Genomic DNA, 22,188 nt, shown 5'->3' with positions numbered 1-22,188 from the left:
CTGAGATTATTACTGCACTATTACTAAACCTATTACTGCATTATTACTGAGATTATTACTGCACCATTACTTTTACTGTATTATTACTGAACGTATTACTATTATTTATTATATTATTTATTACATTTATTATTTACTATGAAAATCAAATAAAATAGATTTAAAAAAAAAATAAAAAAAAATGTAAGGCTATAGAGTTTAATATGACACATTTATGATGGAAAAAGCCAAAGGATGATTATAGACTCAATGGCACTTTACTGGCTGTAACCAAACTAACAGGACGTGGGCGTTATTAATACAGCAACATTACTGAGTCTATTACTGCACTATTACTGAATCTAATACAGCAATATTACTGATCCTAATACTGCACTATTACTAAGTCTAATACAGCAATATTACTGAGTCTATTACTGCACTATTACTTAAAATAACACAGCAATATTACTGATCCTAATACTGCACTATTACTGAGTCTAATACAGAAATATTACTGAGCCTATTATTGCACTATTACTGAGTCTAATACAGCAATATTACTGATCTTATTACTGCACTATTACTGAGTCTAATACAGCAATATTACTGAGTCTAATACAATAATATTACTGAGTCTATTGCTGCACTTTTACTGAGTCTAATACAGCAATATTACTGAGTATAATACAGCAATATTACTCAGTCTAGTACTGTACTATTACTGAGTATAATACAGCAATATTACTCAGTCTAGTACTGTACTATTACTGAGTCTAATACAGCAATATTACTCAGTCTATTACTGCACTATTTTTGAGTCTAATACAGCAATATTAATCAGTCTATTACTGCACTATTTTTGAGTCTAATACAGCAATATTACTGAGTCTATTACTGCACTATTACTAAGTCTAATTCAGCAATATTACTGAGTCTATTACTGCACTATTACTGAGTCTAATACAGCAATATTACTGAGTCTATTTACTGCACTATTACTGAGTCTAAAATAGAAATATTACCGAGCCTATTACTGCATTATTACTAAGTCTAATACAGCAATATTACTGATTCTACTACTGCACTATTACAGAGTCTAATACAGCAATATTACTGAGTCTAATACAACAATATTACTGAGTCTATTACTGCACTATTACTGAGTCTAAAACCGTAATATTACTGTGTCTAATACAATAATATTACTGAGTCTTTAACTGCACTAATACTGAGTCTAATAGAGCAATATTACCAAGTATATTACTTCATTATTATTAAGTCTAATGCAGCAATATCACTGAGTCTAATACAGCAATATTGCTGAGTTTAATACAGCAATATTACTGATCCTATTACTGCACTATTACTGAATCTAATACAACAATATTACAGAGTCTATTACTGCACTATTACTGAGTCTAATACAGCAATATCACTGAGAATATTACTGCCCTATTACTGAGTCTAATACAGAAATATTACTGACTCTACTACTGCACTATTACAGAGTCTAATACAGCAATATTACTGAGTCTAATACAACAATATTACTGAGTCTAATACAATAATATTACTGAGTCTATTGCTGCACTTTTACTGAGTCTAATACAGCAATATTACTGAGTATAATACAGCAATATTACTCAGTCTATCACTGCACTATTTTTGAGTCTAATACAGCAATATTAATCAGTCTATTACTGCACTATTTTTGAGTCTAATACAGCAATATTACTGAGTCTATTACTGCACTATTACTAAGTCTAATACAGCAATATTACTGAGTCTATTACTGCACTATTACTGAGTCTAATACAGCAATATTACTGAGTCTATTTACTGCACTATTACTGAGTCTAAAACAGAAATATTACCGAGCCTATTACTGCATTATTACTAAGTCTAATACAGCAATATTACTGAGTCTACTACTGCACTATTACAGAGTCTAATACAGCAATATTACTGAGTCTAATACAACAATATTACTGAGTCTATTACTGCACTATTACTGAGTCTAAACCCGTAATATTACTGTGTCTAATACAATAATATTACTGAGTCTTTAACTGCACTAATACTGAGTCTAATAGAGCAATATTACCAAGTCTATTACTTCATTATTATTAAGTCTAATGCAGCAATATCACTGAGTCTAATACAGCAATATTGCTGAGTTTAATACAGCAATATTACTGATCCTATTACTGCACTATTATTGAATCTAATACAACAATATTACAGAGTCTATTACTGCACTATTACTGAGTCTAATACAGCAATATCACTGAGAATATTACTGCCCTATTACTGAGTCTAATACAGAAATATTACTGAGTCTACTACTGCACTATTACAGAGTCTAATACAGCAATATTACTGAGTCTAATACAACAATATTACTGAATCTATTACTGCACTATTACTGAGTCTAGAACAGTAATATTACTGTGTCTAATACGATAATATTTCTGAGTCTTTTACTGCACTAATACTGAATCTAATAGAGCAATATTACTTCATTATTACTGTTTAATACAGCAATATTACTGAGTCCAATACAGCAATATTACTGAGAATATTACTGCACCATTACTGAGTCTAATACAGCAATATCACTGAGAATATTACTGCCCTATTACTGAGTCTAATACAGCAATACTACTGAGCATATTACTGCACTATTACTGAGTCTAATAAAGCAATATTACTGCACTATTACTAAGCCTATTACTGCATTATTTATTAGCTTATTACTGCACTATTACTAAGTCTATTACTGCATTATTAATTAGCTTATTACTGCACAATTACTTAACGGATTACTGCACTATTACTGAGATTATTACTGCACTATTATTACTAAGCTTATACTGCAATGTTACTAAAGTCTAAAACAGCAATATTACTGAGCCTATTACTGCATTTTTACTAAGTCTAATACAGCAATATTACTGAGTCTAATACAACAATATTACTGAGTTCATTACTGCACTATTACTGGGTCTAAAACAGTAATATTACTGAGTCTAATACAACAATATTACTGAGTCTATTACTGTACTATTACTGAGTCTAATACAGTAATATTACTGAGTCTATTACTGCATTATTACTAAGTCTAATACAGCAATACTACTGAGTCTAATACAACAATATTACTGAGTCTAATACAACAATATTACTGAATCTATTACTGCACTATTACTGAGTCTAGAACAGTAATATTACTGTGTCTAATACGATAATATTTCTGAGTCTTTTACTGCACTAATACTGAATCTAATAGAGCAATATTACTTCATTATTACTGTTTAATACAGCAATATTACTGAGTCTAATACAGCAATATTACTGAGAATATTACTGCACCATTACTGAGTCTAATACAGGAATATCACTGAGAATATTACTGCCCTATTACTGAGTCTAATACAGCAATACTACTGAGCATATTACTGCACTATTACTGAGTCTAATAAAGCAATATTACTGCACTATTACTAAGCCTATTACTGCATTATTTATTAGCTTATTACTGCACTATTACTAAGTCTATTACTGCATTATTAATTAGCTTATTACTGCACAATTACTTAACGTATTACTGCACTATTACTGAGATTATTACTGCACTATTATTACTAAGCTTATACTGCAATGTTACTAAAGTCTAAAACAGCAATATTACTGAGCCTATTACTGCATTTTTACTAAGTCTAATACAGCAATATTACTGAGTCTAATACAACAATATTACTGAGTTCATTACTGCACTATTACTGGGTCTAAAACAGTAATATTACTGAGTCTAATACAACAATATTACTGAGTCTATTACTGTACTATTACTGAGTCTAATACAGTAATATTACTGAGTCTATTACTGCATTATTACTAAGTCTAATACAGCAATACTACTGAGTCTAATACAACAATATTACTGAGTTCATTACTGCACTATTACTGGGTCTAAAACAGTAATATTACTGAGTCTAATACAACAATATTACTGAGTCTATTACTGTACTATTACTGAGTCTAATACAGTAATATTACTGAGTCTATTACTGCATTATTACTAAGTCTAATACAGCAATACTACTGAGTCTAATACAGCAATATTACTGAGAATATTACTGCACTATTACTGGGTCTAAAACAGTAATATTACTGAGTCTAATACAACAATATTACTGAGTCTATTACTGTACTATTACTGAGTCTAATACAGTAATATTACTGAGTCTATTACTGCATTATTACTAAGTCTAATACAGCAATATTACTGAGTCTAATACAGCAATATTACTGAGAATATTACTGCACTATTACTGAGTCTAATACAGCAATATCACTGAGAATATTACTGCCTTATTACTGAGTCTAATACAGCAATAATACTGAGCCTATTACTGCACTATTACTGAGTCTAATATAGCAATATTACTGCACTATTACTAACCCTATTACTGCATTATTAATTAGCTTATTGCTGCACAATTACTTAACGTATTACTGCACTATTTCTGAGATTATTACTGCACTATTACTTAACCTATTACTGTACTATTACTGAGATTATTACTGCACTATTACTTAACCTATTACTGTACTATTACTGAGCTTATTACTGCACTTTTACTAAACCTAGTATTGCATTATTACGAAGCTTATTACTGCACTATTACTAAACCTATTACTGCATTATTACTGAGCTTATTACTGCACTATTACTAAACCTACTACTGCATTATTACTGATCTTATTACTGCACTATTACTAAACCTATTACTGCATTATTATTGAGCTTATTACTGCACCATTACTTTTACTGCATTATTACTAAGCTTATTACTGCACTATTACTTATTACTGTACTATTACTAAACCTAGTACTGCATTTTTACTGAGCTTATTACTGCACTGTTACTGCATTATTACTGAGCTTATTCAAAGTAGATAGTTGCGGCTGCACAGCTCCCGGAGTTCTCTGCCGAAGTCTGTCCCGGGTATATGACGTCACCCGCTGTAGCGGACGCAAATGTCTCCGTGGTAAGTCTTCGATTCAGGGAAAGGTGCAAAGCTCAGAGGTGCGGGAACCAACCGCACATACTAGTACAAGAAAAACGGAGGAGCTGCACAAAAGTTCAAATATCATGAAGCAAATTTATTGCATACAGTTGAAAGAGACAAACATAGCAAAAGGTGTCTGACGCGTTTCCCGCCCTCTAGTGGCGCTTCATCAGAGACATAATGAGCATGTACACAACCTATCCTTATATCAGGTAATACCTGCCCACACTCTTGCCCACATATAACTAAATTCAAAACATAAAAATAAAATACAGTGAAAAACAAAAGCAAGTGTGTATATAAAAACAGAACAAGATACATCTCATTTACAGTGCTGTCCCTGTACTAGTACACAACATTCTATTAAGGAATCCGGCCATTATGAGCAATGTTGTTCAAGAGTGAAGAAAATAGAAAAACTTAATAAAGTCAAAGAGAAAACCTTATATATATATATTACAAAAAACAAAAGCAGAAAAATGGATAATTCAGACAATTCAGGCAAATCAAACATTAAAGGGACATTCCAAAAAGATTTTTTCTCCCAATTTACTCAGAGGGCCCCTATTACATATGCTAAACGACGCTGGTGCAAAAAAGAACTCCACTATAGTAGAGACATTTTCCATATATATATATAAGCTGTTGTACAAGGAGCCTATAAAAGTTCTCTCCATTTATCAGCATTTGTTATTGTGCAGTAATGCACCAGCATCCATCAGCATATCCAAACTTCTCAACGTAGCAGCAATATCGCATCACTAATACATATGCGTTAACATCTACCAATATTACTATTACTGAGCTTATTACTGTACTATTACTGAGCTTATTAGTGCACTGTTACTGCAATATTAATGAGCGTATTAGTGCTCTATTATTACACTATTACTGAGCTTATTAGTGCACTGTTACTGCAATATTAATGAGCTTATTAGTGCACTATTACTGCATTATTACTTAGCTTATTACTGTATTATTACTGAGCTTATTAGTGCATTGTACTGCATTATTACTGAGCTTATAAGTGCACTATTACTGCATTATTAGTGAGCTTATTAGTGCTCTATTACTGCATTATTACTGAGCTTATTAGTGCTCTATTACTGCATTATTATTGAGCTTATTAGTGCACTATTACGGCATTATCACTTAGCTTATTAGTGCTCTATTACTGCATTATTAATGATCAAATAAATGCTTTATTACTGCATTATTACTGAGCTTATTAGTGCACTATTACTGCATTATTGCTGAGCTTATTAGTGCTCTATTACTGCATTATTACTGAGCTTATTAATGCACTATTAATGAGTTTATTAGTGCTCTATTACTGCATTATTACTGAGTTATTGATGCTCTATTACTACATTATTACTGAGCTAATTAGTGCACTATTACTGCGCTTATTAATGCTCTATTACTGCATTATTACTTAGCTTATTAGTGCTCTATTACTGCATTATTACTGAGCATATTAGAGCACTATTACTGCATTATTACTGAGCTTATTAGTGCTCTATTACTGCATTATTACTGAGCATATTAGTGCTCTATTACTGCATTATTAATGAGCTTATTAGTGCTCTATTACTGGATTATTACTGAGCTTATTAGTGCTCTATTACTGCATTATTACTGATCTTATTAGTTCTCTATTACTGAATTATTACTGCCATTATTATTGTGCTATTTATAGCCTATTAATGCATATTACTGAATATATTACTGTGCTATTTAGTACTGTTGATGTGTTTTGCTGCATTATGTCTGCGCTATTACTTAGCATATTACTGTAATGTTACAGTACTACAGTTGCCTCTTTAATGAATTCTTGTTCAGTGTTCTGTCTCAGCTTGTTTATTTACTGAGACACTTGTTTTTATTCTCATAAAGTGAGCACCTAGTACCAGGGTGCCAGCTAGACCTGGGCATTGCTGTTATTATGGTGATTTAGTGCCCACATACTGATGACTCCTATCACATGCCCTGCGTCACGTGACATGCAAGCTCAGTTTCCATGTTCCCTCCCTGCAGCTGTTGCTAAGTCGAGCGTGCATGCTCAAATGTGATAGGTTGCCTGCTGGTGGTGACGACAGCGGAGTCTATAAGTAAAGGGGCGATGTTATGCAGATGAGGCAGTGGGGTTTTGTTGCGGTGTGTGCGGGGAGGATGCGGCCGTGCTGTGAGGGGCGAACTGAGGACCGGCGGGGCTGATATTCACTGGGTAAGTGAGCGCTGCCTTCAGCTCCAATACCAAGAGCCCCCAGCAGTAACTGAGCATCTTCCTTATTGGTGATAGGCGATTAGTAAAGCAGCAGAACAGCAGTCCGATTTAAAAGCTGAGTGGTGGGCACAAAAGCGGAGCCGACCCCTGGCTGGATACAGGTCACAGGGTGCAGCAGATTTACCTCCAGGCTGGGTGATGGGTGCTACAGATCCAATAACAGGCTGAGTGCAGGGTGATGGGTGCAGCAAATCTAATGCCAGGCTGAGTGCAGGGTGAGAGGTGCAGCAAATCTAATGCCAGGCTGAGTGCAGGGTGAGAGGTGCAGCAAATCTAATGCCAGGCTGAGTGCAGGGTGAGAGGTGCAGCAAATCTAATGCCAGGCTGAGTGCAGGGTGAGAGGTGCAGCAAATCTAATGCCAGGCTGAGTGCAGGGTGATGGGTGCAGCAAATCTAATGCCAGGCTGAGTGCAGGGTGATGGGTGCAGCAAATCTAATGCCAGGCTGAGTGCAGGGTGAGAGGTGCAGCAAATCTAATGCCAGGCTGAGTGCAGGGTGATGGGTGCAGCAAATCTAATGCCAGGCTGAGTGCAGGGTGATGGGTGCAGCAAATCTAATGCCAGGCTGAGTGCAGGGTGAGAGGTGCAGCAAATCTAATGCCAGGCTGAGTGCAGGGTGATGGGTGCAGCAAATCTAATGCCAGGCTGAGTGCAGGGTGAGAGGTGCAGCAAATCTAATGCCAGGCTGAGTGCAGGGTGATGGGTGCAGCAAATCTAATGCCAGGCTGAGTGCAGGGTGATGGGTGCAGCAAATCTAATGCCAGGCTGAGTGCAGGGTGATGGGTGCAGCAGATCCAGTGCCAGGCTGAGTGCAGGGTGATAGGTGCAGCAGATCCAGTGCCAGGCTGAGTGCAGGGTGATAGGTGCAGCAAATCTAATGCCAGGCTGAGTGCAGGGTGATGGGTGCAGCAAATCTAATGCCAGGCTGAGTGCAGGGTGATGGGTGCAGCAAATCTAATGCCAGGCTGAGTGCAGGGTGATAGGTGCAGCAAATCTAATGCCAGGCTGAGTGCAGGGTGATAGGTGCAGCAAATCTAATGCCAGGCTGAGTGCAGGGTGAGAGGTGCAGCAAATCCAATGCCAGGCTGAGTGCAGGGTGAGAGGTGCAGCAAATCTAATGCCAGGCTGAGTGCAGGGTGAGAGGTGCAGCAAATCTAATGCCAGGCTGAGTGCAGGGTGATGGGTGCAGCAAATCTAATGCCAGGCTGAGTGCAGGGTGATAGGTGCAGCAAATCTAATGCCAGGCTGAGTGCAGGGTGAGAGGTGCAGCAAATCTAATGCCAGGCTGAGTGCAGGGTGAGAGGTGCAGCAAATCTAATGCCAGGCTGAGTGCAGGGTGATGGGTGCAGCAAATCTAATGCCAGGCTGAGTGCAGGGTGATGGGTGCAGCAAATCTAATGCCAGGCTGAGTGCAGGGTGATGGGTGCAGCAAATCTAATGCCAGGCTGAGTGCAGGGTGATGGGTGCAGCAGATCCAGTGCCAGGCTGAGTGCAGGGTGATAGGTGCAGCAGATCCAGTGCCAGGCTGAGTGCAGGGTGATAGGTGCAGCAAATCTAATGCCAGGCTGAGTGCAGGGTGAGAGGTGCAGCAAATCTAATGCCAGGCTGAGTGCAGGGTGATGGGTGCAGCAAATCTAATGCCAGGCTGAGTGCAGGGTGATGGGTGCAGCAAATCTAATGCCAGGCTGAGTGCAGGGTGATGGGTGCAGCAAATCTAATGCCAGGCTGAGTGCAGGGTGATGGGTGCAGCAGATCCAGTGCCAGGCTGAGTGCAGGGTGATAGGTGCAGCAGATCCAGTGCCAGGCTGAGTGCAGGGTGATAGGTGCAGCAAATCTAATGCCAGGCTGAGTGCAGGGTGATGGGTGCAGCAAATCTAATGCCAGGCTGAGTGCAGGGTGATGGGTGCAGCAAATCTAATGCCAGGCTGAGTGCAGGGTGATAGGTGCAGCAAATCTAATGCCAGGCTGAGTGCAGGGTGATAGGTGCAGCAAATCTAATGCCAGGCTGAGTGCAGGGTGAGAGGTGCAGCAAATCTAATGCCAGGCTGAGTGCAGGGTGAGAGGTGCAGCAAATCTAATGCCAGGCTGAGTGCAGGGTGAGAGGTGCAGCAAATCTAATGCCAGGCTGAGTGCAGGGTGATGGGTGCAGCAAATCTAATGCCAGGCTGAGTGCAGGGTGATAGGTGCAGCAAATCTAATGCCAGGCTGAGTGCAGGGTGAGAGGTGCAGCAAATCTAATGCCAGGCTGAGTGCAGGGTGAGAGGTGCAGCAAATCTAATGCCAGGCTGAGTGCAGGGTGATGGGTGCAGCAAATCTAATGCCAGGCTGAGTGCAGGGTGATGGGTGCAGCAAATCTAATGCCAGGCTGAGTGCAGGGTGATGGGTGCAGCAAATCTAATGCCAGGCTGAGTGCAGGGTGAGAGGTGCAGCAAATCTAATGCCAGGCTGAGTGCAGGGTGATAGGTGCAGCAAATCTAATGCCAGGCTGAGTGCAGGGTGATAGGTGCAGCAAATCTAATGCCAGGCTGAGTGCAGGGTGATAGGTGCAGCAAATCTAATGCCAGGCTGAGTGCAGGGTGATAGGTGCAGCAAATCTAATGCCAGGCTGAGTGCAGGGTGAGAGGTGCAGCAAATCTAATGCCAGGCTGAGTGCAGGGTGATGGGTGCAGCAGATCCAGTGCCAGGCTGAGTGCAGGGTGATGGGTGCAGCAAATCTAATGCCAGGCTGAGTGCAGGGTGAGAGGTGCAGCAAATCTAATGCCAGGCTGAGTGCAGGGTGATGGGTGCAGCAAATCTAATGCCAGGCTGAGTGCAGGGTGAGAGGTGCAGCAAATCTAATGCCAGGCTGAGTGCAGGGTGAGAGGTGCAGCAAATCTAATGCCAGGCTGAGTGCAGGGTGATGGGTGCAGCAAATCTAATGCCAGGCTGAGTGCAGGGTGATGGGTGCAGCAAATCTAATGCCAGGCTGAGTGCAGGGTGATGGGTGCAGCAAATCTAATGCCAGGCTGAGTGCAGGGTGATGGGTGCAGCAGATCCAGTGCCAGGCTGAGTGCAGGGTGATGGGTGCAGCAAATCTAATGCCAGGCTGAGTGCAGGGTGATGGGTGCAGCAAATCTAATGCCAGGCTGAGTGCAGGGTGAGAGGTGCAGCAAATCTAATGCCAGGCTGAGTGCAGGGTGATGGGTGCAGCAAATCTAATGCCAGGCTGAGTGCAGGGTGAGAGGTGCAGCAAATCTAATGCCAGGCTGAGTGCAGGGTGATGGGTGCAGCAAATCTAATGCCAGGCTGAGTGCAGGGTGATGGGTGCAGCAAATCTAATGCCAGGCTGAGTGCAGGGTGATGGGTGCAGCAGATCCAGTGCCAGGCTGAGTGCAGGGTGATAGGTGCAGCAGATCCAGTGCCAGGCTGAGTGCAGGGTGATAGGTGCAGCAAATCTAATGCCAGGCTGAGTGCAGGGTGATAGGTGCAGCAAATCTAATGCCAGGCTGAGTGCAGGGTGATAGGTGCAGCAAATCTAATGCCAGGCTGAGTGCAGGGTGATGGGTGCAGCAAATCTAATGCCAGGCTGAGTGCAGGGTGATGGGTGCAGCAGATCCAGTGCCAGGCTGAGTGCAGGGTGATAGGTGCAGCAAATCTAATGCCAGGCTGAGTGCAGGGTGATAGGTGCAGCAAATCTAATGCCAGGCTGAGTGCAGGGTGATAGGTGCAGCAAATCTAATGCCAGGCTGAGTGCAGGGTGATAGGTGCAGCAAATCTAATGCCAGGCTGAGTGCAGGGTGATGGGTGCAGCAAATCTAATGCCAGGCTGAGTGCAGGGTGATGGGTGCAGCAGATCCAGTGCCAGGCTGAGTGCAGGGTGATGGGTGCAGCAAATCTAATGCCAGGCTGAGTGCAGGGTGATAGGTGCAGAAAATCTAATGCCAGGCTGAGTGCAGGGTGATAGGTGCAGCAGATCCAGTGCCAGGCTGAATGTAGGGTGATGGGTGCAGCAGATCCAGTGCCAGGCTGGGTGCAGCAGATCTAATGCCAGGCTGAATGTAGGGTGATAGGTGCAGCAGATCCAGTGCCAGGCTGAATGCAGGGCGATGGGTGCAGCAGGGCCAGTGCCAGGCTGAGTGCAGGGTGATGGGTGCAGCAGGGCCAGTGCCAGGCTGAATGTAGGGTGATGGGTGCAGCAGATCCAGTGCCAGGCTGGGTGCAGCAGATCTAATGCCAGGCTGAATGTAGGGTGATAGGTGCAGCAGATCCAGTGCCAGGCTGAATGCAGGGCGATGGGTGCAGCAGGGCCAGTGCCAGGCTGAGTGCAGGGTGATGGGTGCAGCAGATCCAGTGCCAGGCTGAGTGCAAGGGTGATGGTTGCTACAGATCCAGTACCAGAGCTTTCCTGGGCTGAGTGCAGGGTGATGGGGTGCAGCAGGGATGGGTGATGGGTGCAGCTTGGACAATTACTCTAGATTGGGTGCAGTGATTATGTAGCTGTAAAACACACTGTGCAGCTGTGATATACCAGGAAATTCTCCCACTTCGCTTCATACACAATATCTGCAGTTTGGGTGATCTCCTAAACTGTTTCCTTGTTATGATTATAACTGTTTTGATAAAGCAAATAACATATAGTTTTGGGATCTGTAATCACAAAACTACTAGAATACAATTTTTTATAATGTCAGACTATCTGCTGGTCTCAGTTTAGAGGTTTTTACCTTGGTTCCTTCCTCAGATTAACTACAAGTGGTTTTCTTCACAGGGGCAGATTAATAGAATCAAAGAACCCCATAAAATCACGGCCTTTCAAGTGGGTAACATGTGATGCTTTTGTCGGTTATATTTGGGTCAGTACATGACAAATCCTCAGGTTTTACTGAGCGCTGACTCATAACCATATTCTCTTGGTTTGCTGCTGTATATTCATATGCATAAGCCCTACTGACTCCATCTGACACCATTTGGGCACCTTAGCCAACGCTAAGGTTTGTAAGCTTGGTTGAAGTTTCTAGATCCTTATGTATCAGGAGAGTCTTTTGTATCTGAATATTCAATGTCATGGCACATATTGTACAATATATATTCTGCCCTTCTATACCTTCTATACACATTTGTAGATAAGACATTTTATTTGTCCTCTTGGCTGCAATGCATTGCTGTGCAGTAAGTTAGGGTTCTCTCAGGTAGTCAAGGAGTTAAAGGGATATGAACCCCAAAAATGTTCTTTTGTGATTCAGATAGAACAGACCATTTAAAAAAAGTTTCCGATTTACTTCTATTATCAAATTTGCTTTGTTCCTGTGCTATTCTGTGTTTAGGAGATACCTAGGTAGTCATCTGGTGCACTACACAGCAGGAAATAGTTCTGCCCTCTAGTGGTCTTGCAGATGGGTAACATTAATGCCAAACTGCGGCCATATAGGGCTCTAGAAATGGGCCGGCTCCTACGCATACAACCCTGCTTTTCAATCTAAGATTCCTAAAAAATGAAGAAAAATCACTACTAGAAGTAAATTAGAAAGTTATTTAAAATTGCATGTTCTGTCTGAATCATGAAAGAAAAAAATGTGTGTTTGATATCCCTTTAAGTGTGTTGAGGATCATATATATTCTTTACATCAGTCTTCTGATGCCTGGATAAGAGGTTGGAATCTGCCAGTTGTTTTCCTTTTCTCTGCATGTGGCTTGGATATCAAATCAGGGATTTCCTCTAGATCTAGTTTCAATCTGTTGGGATCCAGACATTGCTCCGTGTGCTGATCATTCTGAGGATATGTGATACTGAGAGCTGAGCGTCTGACAGGCAGCATCTGCTTCTGGTTTACACATTTGTACTCTTTTGTCTTGCGTCTGGGTGTAGGACATAGGCGGATAATCCAAATGGATAACAAAACTGTTTCCTTTCTAGTTGCTGTCTCACCTCTTTGTTTCATTTAAATGTTGCTGGACCCAGAGATAAACAGAACTTAAAGGGACAGTCAACACCAGAATTTTTGTTGTTTAAAAAGATAGATAATCCCTTTATTACCCATTCCCCAGTTTTGCAAAACCAACACTGTTATATTAATACACTTTTTACTTCTGTGACTAACTTGTATCTAAGCATCTTCTGACCGCCCCTAATCACATGACTTTTAGTTATTATCTATTGACTTGCAATTTAGCCAATTAGTGCAGTGTCTGTCACTAGCCACGGGCGTGATCACAATGCTATCTATATGGCCTACATGAACTTGCTCTCCCCTGCTGTGAAAAGTAAATAAAATAGAGGCGGCCTTCAAGGGCTTAGAAATTATCATATGTGCCTTCCTAGGTTTGCTTTCAACTAAGAATACCAAGAGAACAAAGCAAAATTGTTGATAAAAGTAAATTGGAAAGTTGTTTAAAATTACATGCCCTATTTGAAAAATGAAAGTTTTTTTTGGACTTGACTGTCCCTTTAATGAGAGATCTGTCTGATGCTGTGGACTGAGAATCAGGTACCATTTTTTTCTGCTGTATGAGGTTGTGTTTTACTTTGTACGAGTTGCACAAGAGCAAATAATTCCTTATCACTTATTATTTGTAGCTTGTATTAAAGGGACATAAAACAAGTTGGGATAGAGACAAAATATAATATGCACTTTAATTACTTGCAAATTTATACTGCAGTGCCTCGCCATTAAAGGGACACTGAACCCAAATATTTTCTTTTGTGATTCAGAAAGAGCATGCAATTTTAAAGAACTTTCTAATTTACTCCTATTATCAATTTTTCTTTGTTCTCTTGCTTTCTTTATTTGAAAAAGAAGGCATCTAAGCTATTTTTTTTGTTCAGAACCATGGAAAGCACTTGTTTATTGGTGGATGAATTTCTGCACCAATCAGCAAGAACACAGTGTGTTCACCAAAAATGGGCCGGCATCTAAACTTACATTCTTGCATTTCAAATAAGGATACCAAGAGAATGAAAAGAATTTGATAATAGGAGTAAATTAGAAAGTTGCTTAAAATTTTATGCTCTATCTGAATCACAATAGAAAAAATTCGGGTTCAGTGTCCTTAAACATTTGTTTAATGAAAACTATTTTTAATTAGCCCTTTTAGGGTATGTACAGATCTCAACCTGTTTTATGTCCCTTTAAGTATAACATCTGAGTGATACATTATTAATTGTAGCAAGAGAACAGACTATTAGAAACTGCTTTTGTGAGTTTTCGGTGACCATATTAATGTCCTTCAAATCACATTGTTGCAGTTCGTTTAAGATTTAACTGTGACTGGAGCTGACACAAGACCTCCCTTGTGTTTCACAGAGCGTTTGCCAACAAGTTTGTGCCAAAAAAAGCTGTTGGCATTTTTTGAATTTTGAATTTTACAATCTCCTCTAAACCTGACATTTTCATTAGCAGATACATAAAAATTAAAAACTTTTAAAGGGAAATTAGACACAAAATACCACAAAATGTTTATTTGTAATTTGCTTATTTTGTCACTTTTCCTGTTAGTTACCTCTGGAAAGTATGTTATTTCCACTACCCATAGAGAGACGGGCGTATATCCTGCACAACCCAGAACCCTTCTTCAATGTTCTATACAATGATTGGTTAATTAATTAGTGCAGATAATAAAGGATGAATCCTATGGAGGTGCGCACAGCTGATGAACAGGACCCAGCTTAGATAACAATCTCAGGGAAAGCGAAGTTCCTGGAACAGCCAGCAACCAATATGATACGGCAGCACTCTTGGAGAGGAATAGTTGTAAAAGTCTGTAGAAGCAGAAAAAAGAGAGGCACCTTATGGGACAGTATCGTAGTACAGTGGTAAGGGCAGGAGACAGCACACACAACGAGTCAGGATACTCACAAAAATGATGGCATAAACGTATGCCTCACTAGACAGGACGGGACCTTAGTCGCCCGCCAGATGGACCAATGGAAAGATAGATCCGGAACTCCAGGGTCCAATCCGCAGCTACAGGAGGTAGAATCGTCAGAGGAACGGGTAGCCCGTGATAGGACCAATTGCTGTTAGCTCTTAGTATGAGTGGGGGGTAACCGGTTGGTCCGGTTACCCGCCACTCATAATAAGAGCTAACAGCAATTGGTCCTATCACGGGCTACCCGTTCCTCTGACGATTCTACCTCCTGTACCTGCGGATTGGACCCTGGAGTTCCGGATCTATCTTTCCATTGGTCCGTCTGGCGGGCGACTAAGGTCCCGTCCTGTCTAGTGAGGCATACGTTTATGCCATCATTTTTGTGAGTATCCTGACTCGTTGAATTAATTAGTGCAGCAGCTCATAAATATCTATTTCTAACTGGCCACAACAGAGGAGATAAAATAAACCTACACAGGAGTCTCTCTAAGGGGTGTATTCTTTGTACTGTAAAGTAAATATTACTTGCAAAATCATAGTTTTGAAGGCTTTTAAGATAAAAAAAAATTTAATACAGGGTTTCACAATACAGTGATTAATATGCTTTACATATGCACATATACAAAGTGGTTTAAAGGGACATAAAACAAGTTGGATAGAGACAAAATATAATATGTACTTTAATTACTTTACCTGCAAATGTATACTGCAGTGCCTTGTCATTAACCCTTTCTTTTTAGTTTCTGAATTGTACAGCTCTAACTCCCCCCACACAATTCCTTTTAGGGCTTTATCTATTGTTGCTTTGGTAAAATGCAAATGTGAATAGGGATTATCTGCTGGAGCAGCCTAGAAGCTGTGAACTCAGTAGAAATACAATGCCTGTGTCTAAACACTGGTAAGAGGGGTGGAGTTAGCTGATCCAGGCAGCTTTTGAAAATTATTTTAAAATACTTGCCAGCAATTTTAAACATTTTTTTTATGCAAACCATTTTTAATTAATTAGCCCTTTTAGGATATGCACAGATCTCAACCTGTTTTATGGCACTTTAATATCTCTTAACTCGGGGGTCGACAAATCTGTGTAAAATTTAGGAGTCAGTAAGAATATTTAGGAGCCAGACAGTGATATTTGTATATAGATATGTGGAGAATAACAAAACCGTCAGGAGCCAGGGGTAAAATTCCAGAAGTAGCTTCCTGGCTACTGGGTTTGTCGAGCCCTGCTTTAACTAACCAAAACCCTAACTCAGGGCTCGACAAATCCAGGAGCCTGGGAGCCACTGGCTCCTAGAATTTTACCCCTGGCTCCTAACTTTTTGGGTTATTCTCCATATATCTATGTACAAACCCAACTGTCTGGCTCCTAAAAACATTCCTGGCTGCTAAATATTCTTACTGGCTCCTAATTTTTAAACAGATTTGTCAAGCACTGCGGCCTAACTAGATCTTTACATGAATGCATCCAGGCTTATAAAGGCGTAGAGCTTTGCACAGGTTTGCTTTGTGCAGTCAGAGGGATGTTTGTGATTTGAGACTTTTTATTTTAATAAAACTGTGAAATAAAGGATTGTTCGGTCATTTGCAAAACCAATGTCATGCGCTGCTGTACTCAGTCTCTCGTTGAGTTGTTTGGCAGTGCGTCCACGCCAGGATTAAATTCCCTTGGGTGCTGTCCCTTGTTGGCTGACATTCAGGCAGGGTTTGTGTGAAATATTAGTCGGCATGTTCTGGCTTTATGGGGCTGTGTGTTTCTCTGTTGTAACCTCAGAGTCTGTCTCGCTGAAATCCTGGTGTTGTACAGTATGTGGTTAATAAAGGGACGTTGTACTCAAAATTGTTCTGTCGTGTATGTTGGAGCAGCACATATGTCAAATATATTTTTGCTTGGGGAAAAAAAAAAAAGCTTAAAAGGATGTGAAACCCCAAATATTTGCTTTGTTCTCATGGTATTCTTTGTTGAGGCGATACTTAGGTACGTGTCTGGAGCACGATATGACAGGAAATAGTGCTCCTGCAATGGATAATCTTTCCATCGGCTGCCATATAGTGCTCCTGCAATGGATAATCTTGCAATCGGCTGCCATATAGTGCTCAGTATAGGTAGTGTTTTCAATAGACAAAAACGGTTATTTCATACACCAATATAAAGGTAAATGAAATTCCCTTTTACTGTAATTAGGTTAAACAAATGGAATCTACATAAGAAAAATCTCTACGTCCATGGAATAAACAAAATGAGAGTTTTACTATCTTCTGCTGTGATCATTAGGGGCTTTTCTAGAGGAAAACTTAATAACTAGAATCTCAGAGTTTGGAAGCCGCTAGAAGTCATTAATTCTATAATATTTCCTGTCTTGGTAAAGCTTAAAGGAACCTAAAATGTAACTTTCATGGATTAGATAGAACATGCCAATGTAAGAGACTTTTTCAATTGACTTTTATTCAAATGTGCTTTGTTCTCTTGGTGTTCTTGGTTGAGAAGCATACTTAGGTAGGCTGAGAGCAAGATGGTGATTGGTGACTACTTGCATATGCCTCTTTTCATTGGTTCTCTACATGTGCTCAGCTAGCTCCCAGTAGTGTATGTTCTGGAGCTGATTTTAACTGTGTTTAACCCCTTTACAAGGGTTAGACAAATAGTAATATGCAAGAAGTAGCTCAATCCTAAAATACTCTAACACATTAAGTAACATGATAGAACAAAAAGAAAGTGAAACAGAATATGTCTGAGACCCTGCAAAAACACTGCAAGATCAAAACAGTTCTGATAATTGAGTATTTGAACGAGTATTTACTGCAAATAGAAAAACTAAGGCACATTAAACCCCAGAAAGAGCAGTGGTTTTAAACAACTTTCTAATTTACTTCTATTATCAAAATTTTCTTTGTTCTCTAGTAGTATCTTTTACGAAAAGCAGGATTGGAAGATCAGGAGCATGCACGTGATTGGAGCAGTATAGAACAGCTGTTTTGCAAGAATATTATCTATTTGCAAGTGTACTAGATGGCTAGAAACACAAAATAATATTCTTTTGGTTTCATATTCCTTGAAAGAGCCATAATACCCAAATGTTGAAACACTTGAAAGTGATGCAACATAGCTGTAAAAAGCTGACTACAAAATATCACCTGAACATCTCTATGTAAAAAAGAAAGATATTTTACCTCAAAAGTTCCTCAGTAGCCACCTCACATTGTAAAGGACTTCTAAGCAACAGATCAGTATGTCTGTCCCGGGACAGCGGAAGGAGCGAGCTTTCGTGCACACTTATATTATTTCCCTATTCAGCTTAAGGAAGTTTACTATAAAATCTCATGAGATCACACTAAAAGAGTTCATGACCTCAGCACTGCTGATGCTGATTGGCTGCAGTTTATTTATTCTTTTTTTTTTTTTTTTTTTTTTACCTGCAGCTGAGTATAACTTTTTACACAGCACTTACTATGGTGAGCTGAGGAAGTTAAGATGTAAAATATCTTCCTTTTTTAAATAGAGATGCTCAGGTGATATTTTCCTCAGCTTTTTACAGTTATACTGCATCAGTTTCAAGTGATTTAGCATATGAGTATTATGTCCCTTTAAATTCCGTAACATCTTTATGCTTATTAAAAAAAATAAAAATCTTTGCATTGTACGTTCATGATTTATTCTGCACATTTCGAGCACATAGCTTGCAATCACAAGCCATTTTCTGTTTGTGGCCTGTAATGTTTACTAATCTAGATTGAGACCTTGCCTATGTGTTTAACACCATTGTTGGACATGGAAATGCCCATAATGAGTTGGTAATGAAAAAGAAGAAAAAACGTTCACCATTTAGAGCATTAGAATGCCCTTATAAACATTAGTATTGGTTATGCACAGCTTATAACTTTCATTTTTAGAAAGTGAAATATCAGTTTAGTGATAATTTGTCCTGCAGCTGCATGAGATAAAGGGACAGTTACCAGGCAGGACCATGCAACATGCTAATCTGAAATAACATTTAACCCTTAGGCTCCCAGAAAAGGAACAGTAGCTTTTGTAGCAACGCATTTTAATCCTCTCTGGTAGCAAAATGGTTAACTTATTCTCAAGTTTGTAATCTGCCTGACATCTGAGTGAGGCAGTTGTTCCAACAGTTATTCGCATGTGACAGCATTTCACACAGATAAGGAATTTGTTTTTAACATTTGGTTGCGCATCTGGGGTGAGCAAACTAAAACTATGGCTGTTTTAGACTTCAGATGTGCTATTAAAATGACATAAAACATTTAATTCCCAGCAGTATGTTTTATTAAATGAAATAAAAAACATTTAGTCTGCAGTTCTTTTGCAACTCTGCACTTAAATGCTGATATTTACAAAGAAGATGGAAATATTGTTATAAAGTACTTTAAATGAATATAGCACTGTAAAATTTTCTCCCCATTTACACATAACTAATCTACTTTTATTTTCTCATTTGAAATATGTTTTTACCCTCTGAAACCACCATCTACTAACAATTTTACTACAGCAGTATCCTATATTATAAAAGGCCAAGTGTTTGTCTCTACGGCGCATGACGGCTTCAGACAAACACTTGGCCTTGGATCCCTGCATGCGCACCTCCGTAGTTTAAGTAGCGCACAGCTGAGCATAGACCTTCGCATGCGCACCCACCCGACCTCGCACGCGCACCTCCGCAATCGAAACAGCAGCGCGAGGATCACATACGAGAGAGAGAGACTGCTGTACTGCACTGCACAACATGGCCCATGTGAACGGGCTTTAGGACTAGTTTGCTATAAAACGCTATGTAACAAGAGGCCTCAGTAGAAATCAGCCTTATGTGGGGAGCTGGAGAGAGTTCTCAGCCCAATTGAAAGGGCTTCCTTGCTGCTTGGATTACAATCAACTATAGTAAATTGCTTGTTTGAGTACAATGTTTCTTTAATATTTAAGTTATTTGAAAATAAGTATTTTGTATTTAGTTTCTGCAGTGCTGAAATACTTTCTTTAAAGGGCCACTGTAAGTAAATATTTTCTATGCCTGTTACTAACTAACTACCCCAAATACGCTTTTTATCAATAGCATTTCATTAACATATCTCTACCGTATATCAGAAATCTTGTCTGCAAATTTAATTGTTTTCCAAACCCACTCCGTGGGTATCCTTTGCTCTGTACCAATCCGCTTACAAAATGGCGCTTTAAACACAAAGTTATTGGTTTAAGTATTTTGAACACTCAGTGCTGAAAATAGTGGGCAGGATAACGTGACATCATCGGTGAATAAAAGATATAACTTTTAGAACGTTATGAAACTTCGTTTTGGAGAAAATATAGGTCAGTAGGTTTTAATTAATGTTTATTAACTTTAATATGTTAGTTGTTTAGCTTAAAAATTATAACAGAAAGTAATCCTTTAAACCTTAACATGCCAGACCATATTGAAGGAATAATAATTCAACCTTGATGTGCTGGAGCCTCTGGTTATAAATTGATAATGGGAATCAAGAATACCTCAACCCCCCCCCCTTACCACTGATGTTGAATCTATAGAGGTGCCCAAGTAGCGACACAGGAAACGGATGAGAGCTTTGATGCATTTGTTTAAAACCACTGCTTCAGACAAATGTAGAATCTTTATCATTTATTGTTTCAAATGAATGTTACATTTTTTATTTATTTTTTTAAATGTTTTTCTTCAATAATATGTGATCTTCCTATTAATATCAAAGGTAAGTTTTTAAAATGAAAAAAACTTGTCACCTTTTAGGGGGTTCCCTTTAATTTCATGACCACATTATGGCAGGGACGGTCTGTATTTATGGTTAGATACATTTTTTTAAAGTACAGAAATAAGCAACACCTCCCCAGATATAAGGGCATTCTTTAGTTGTGAAAGATTAGTTATAAATGTAAAAGGCGATTCTGTTAATAAAATGTACAGTATGTAACCCTATGTGGTTTGCAGTTTGGCAATCACTATTTGGTGATTCATAATAACTCCACATCAGCGAGTACAATGTTATCTATATGACACACATGAACTAGCAGTGTCTAACTGTGAACAATTTACTGAGCTAAGAGGTGACCTTCAAGCACTTAGAAATTAGCCTATGAGCCTACCTAGGTTTAGCTTTCAACTAAGAATACCAAGAGAACAAAGCAAATTCGATGGTAAAAGTCAATTGGAAAGTTGTTTAAAATGGCATGCCCTATCTGAATCATAAAAGTTTATTTTTGACATGACTGTCCCTTTAAATGCTATTGCGTTCACCAAGCAACAAATAAGTAAAATGCTTATTTTGGTCAATTACCAAAAATATATCTTGAAATTAGGATACAGCGCTTTATTTTTAAAAAGTAATTAAAACTGCATGTTGATTCGCATGAAATCATCTGGAAAGCATATCTGTTACATACATACAGTCAACACTAAGATGGCTATATTCATTGTATGTCTGCATAACGAATAATTAAAACCAGCCCCTTTTTTATTTTTATTTTAAAAACACCAGGGAACACTAAGTGGTAGATTTTATTTAAAGGGACAGTCTACTCCAGAATATTTATTGTTTAAAAAGATAGATAATCCAGTAAAGTAAATTGGAAACGTAAAAAAAAATGTTATATTCTGTCTGAGTCGCAAAACAAAATCTTTGTGTGTCAGATCACTTTAAATGTAGATTGTGCAGCCTATAGAATCTGACTAGGGCATAAAAACAAAATGTCTGTAACGTATATTAAAAAAGGAGCTTTATTTTGGTTCATAGGCCTATAGTAATCTTCTATAGGCATTGGCCGAATTATTTGCCAAAACGTCACCCTGCTTATCTGCTAAATCACTTTATGCAAAGCTAAAGTACCATGATTTGGCCACTGACTTATGTAAGATTTAAGGTCCATTGTTCACTGCATGCATTGCGGATACGACGTGCAAAACTTTGGAATTCGTTAGAGAAACAAATAACAGAATTGCACACTGCAACATTTGGTTCATTCTGCCACCAGATTTATTTGAACAA

General features: G+C 39.2%; 1 protein-coding gene across 1 annotated transcript in view; it reads left to right on the top strand.

Moving 5' to 3' along the window:
• Positions 1-7,157: 7,157 nt before the first annotated feature.
• Positions 7,158-22,188, top strand: part of SNN (stannin) — a 38,687-nt gene continuing 23,656 nt past the window's right edge. Inside the window, exon 1 of the mRNA XM_053695008.1 lies at positions 7,158-7,285. The gene's annotated coding sequence lies outside the window, so the exon portion shown is untranslated. The remainder of the gene's footprint in view (positions 7,286-22,188) is intronic.

This window comes from Bombina bombina, chromosome 11 (assembly GCF_027579735.1).
Source record: "Bombina bombina isolate aBomBom1 chromosome 11, aBomBom1.pri, whole genome shotgun sequence".
Taxonomy (NCBI): domain Eukaryota; kingdom Metazoa; phylum Chordata; class Amphibia; order Anura; family Bombinatoridae; genus Bombina; species Bombina bombina.
The sequence above is the reverse complement of the archived record's forward strand: the minus strand, read 5'-3'. Positions and strand labels throughout refer to the sequence as shown.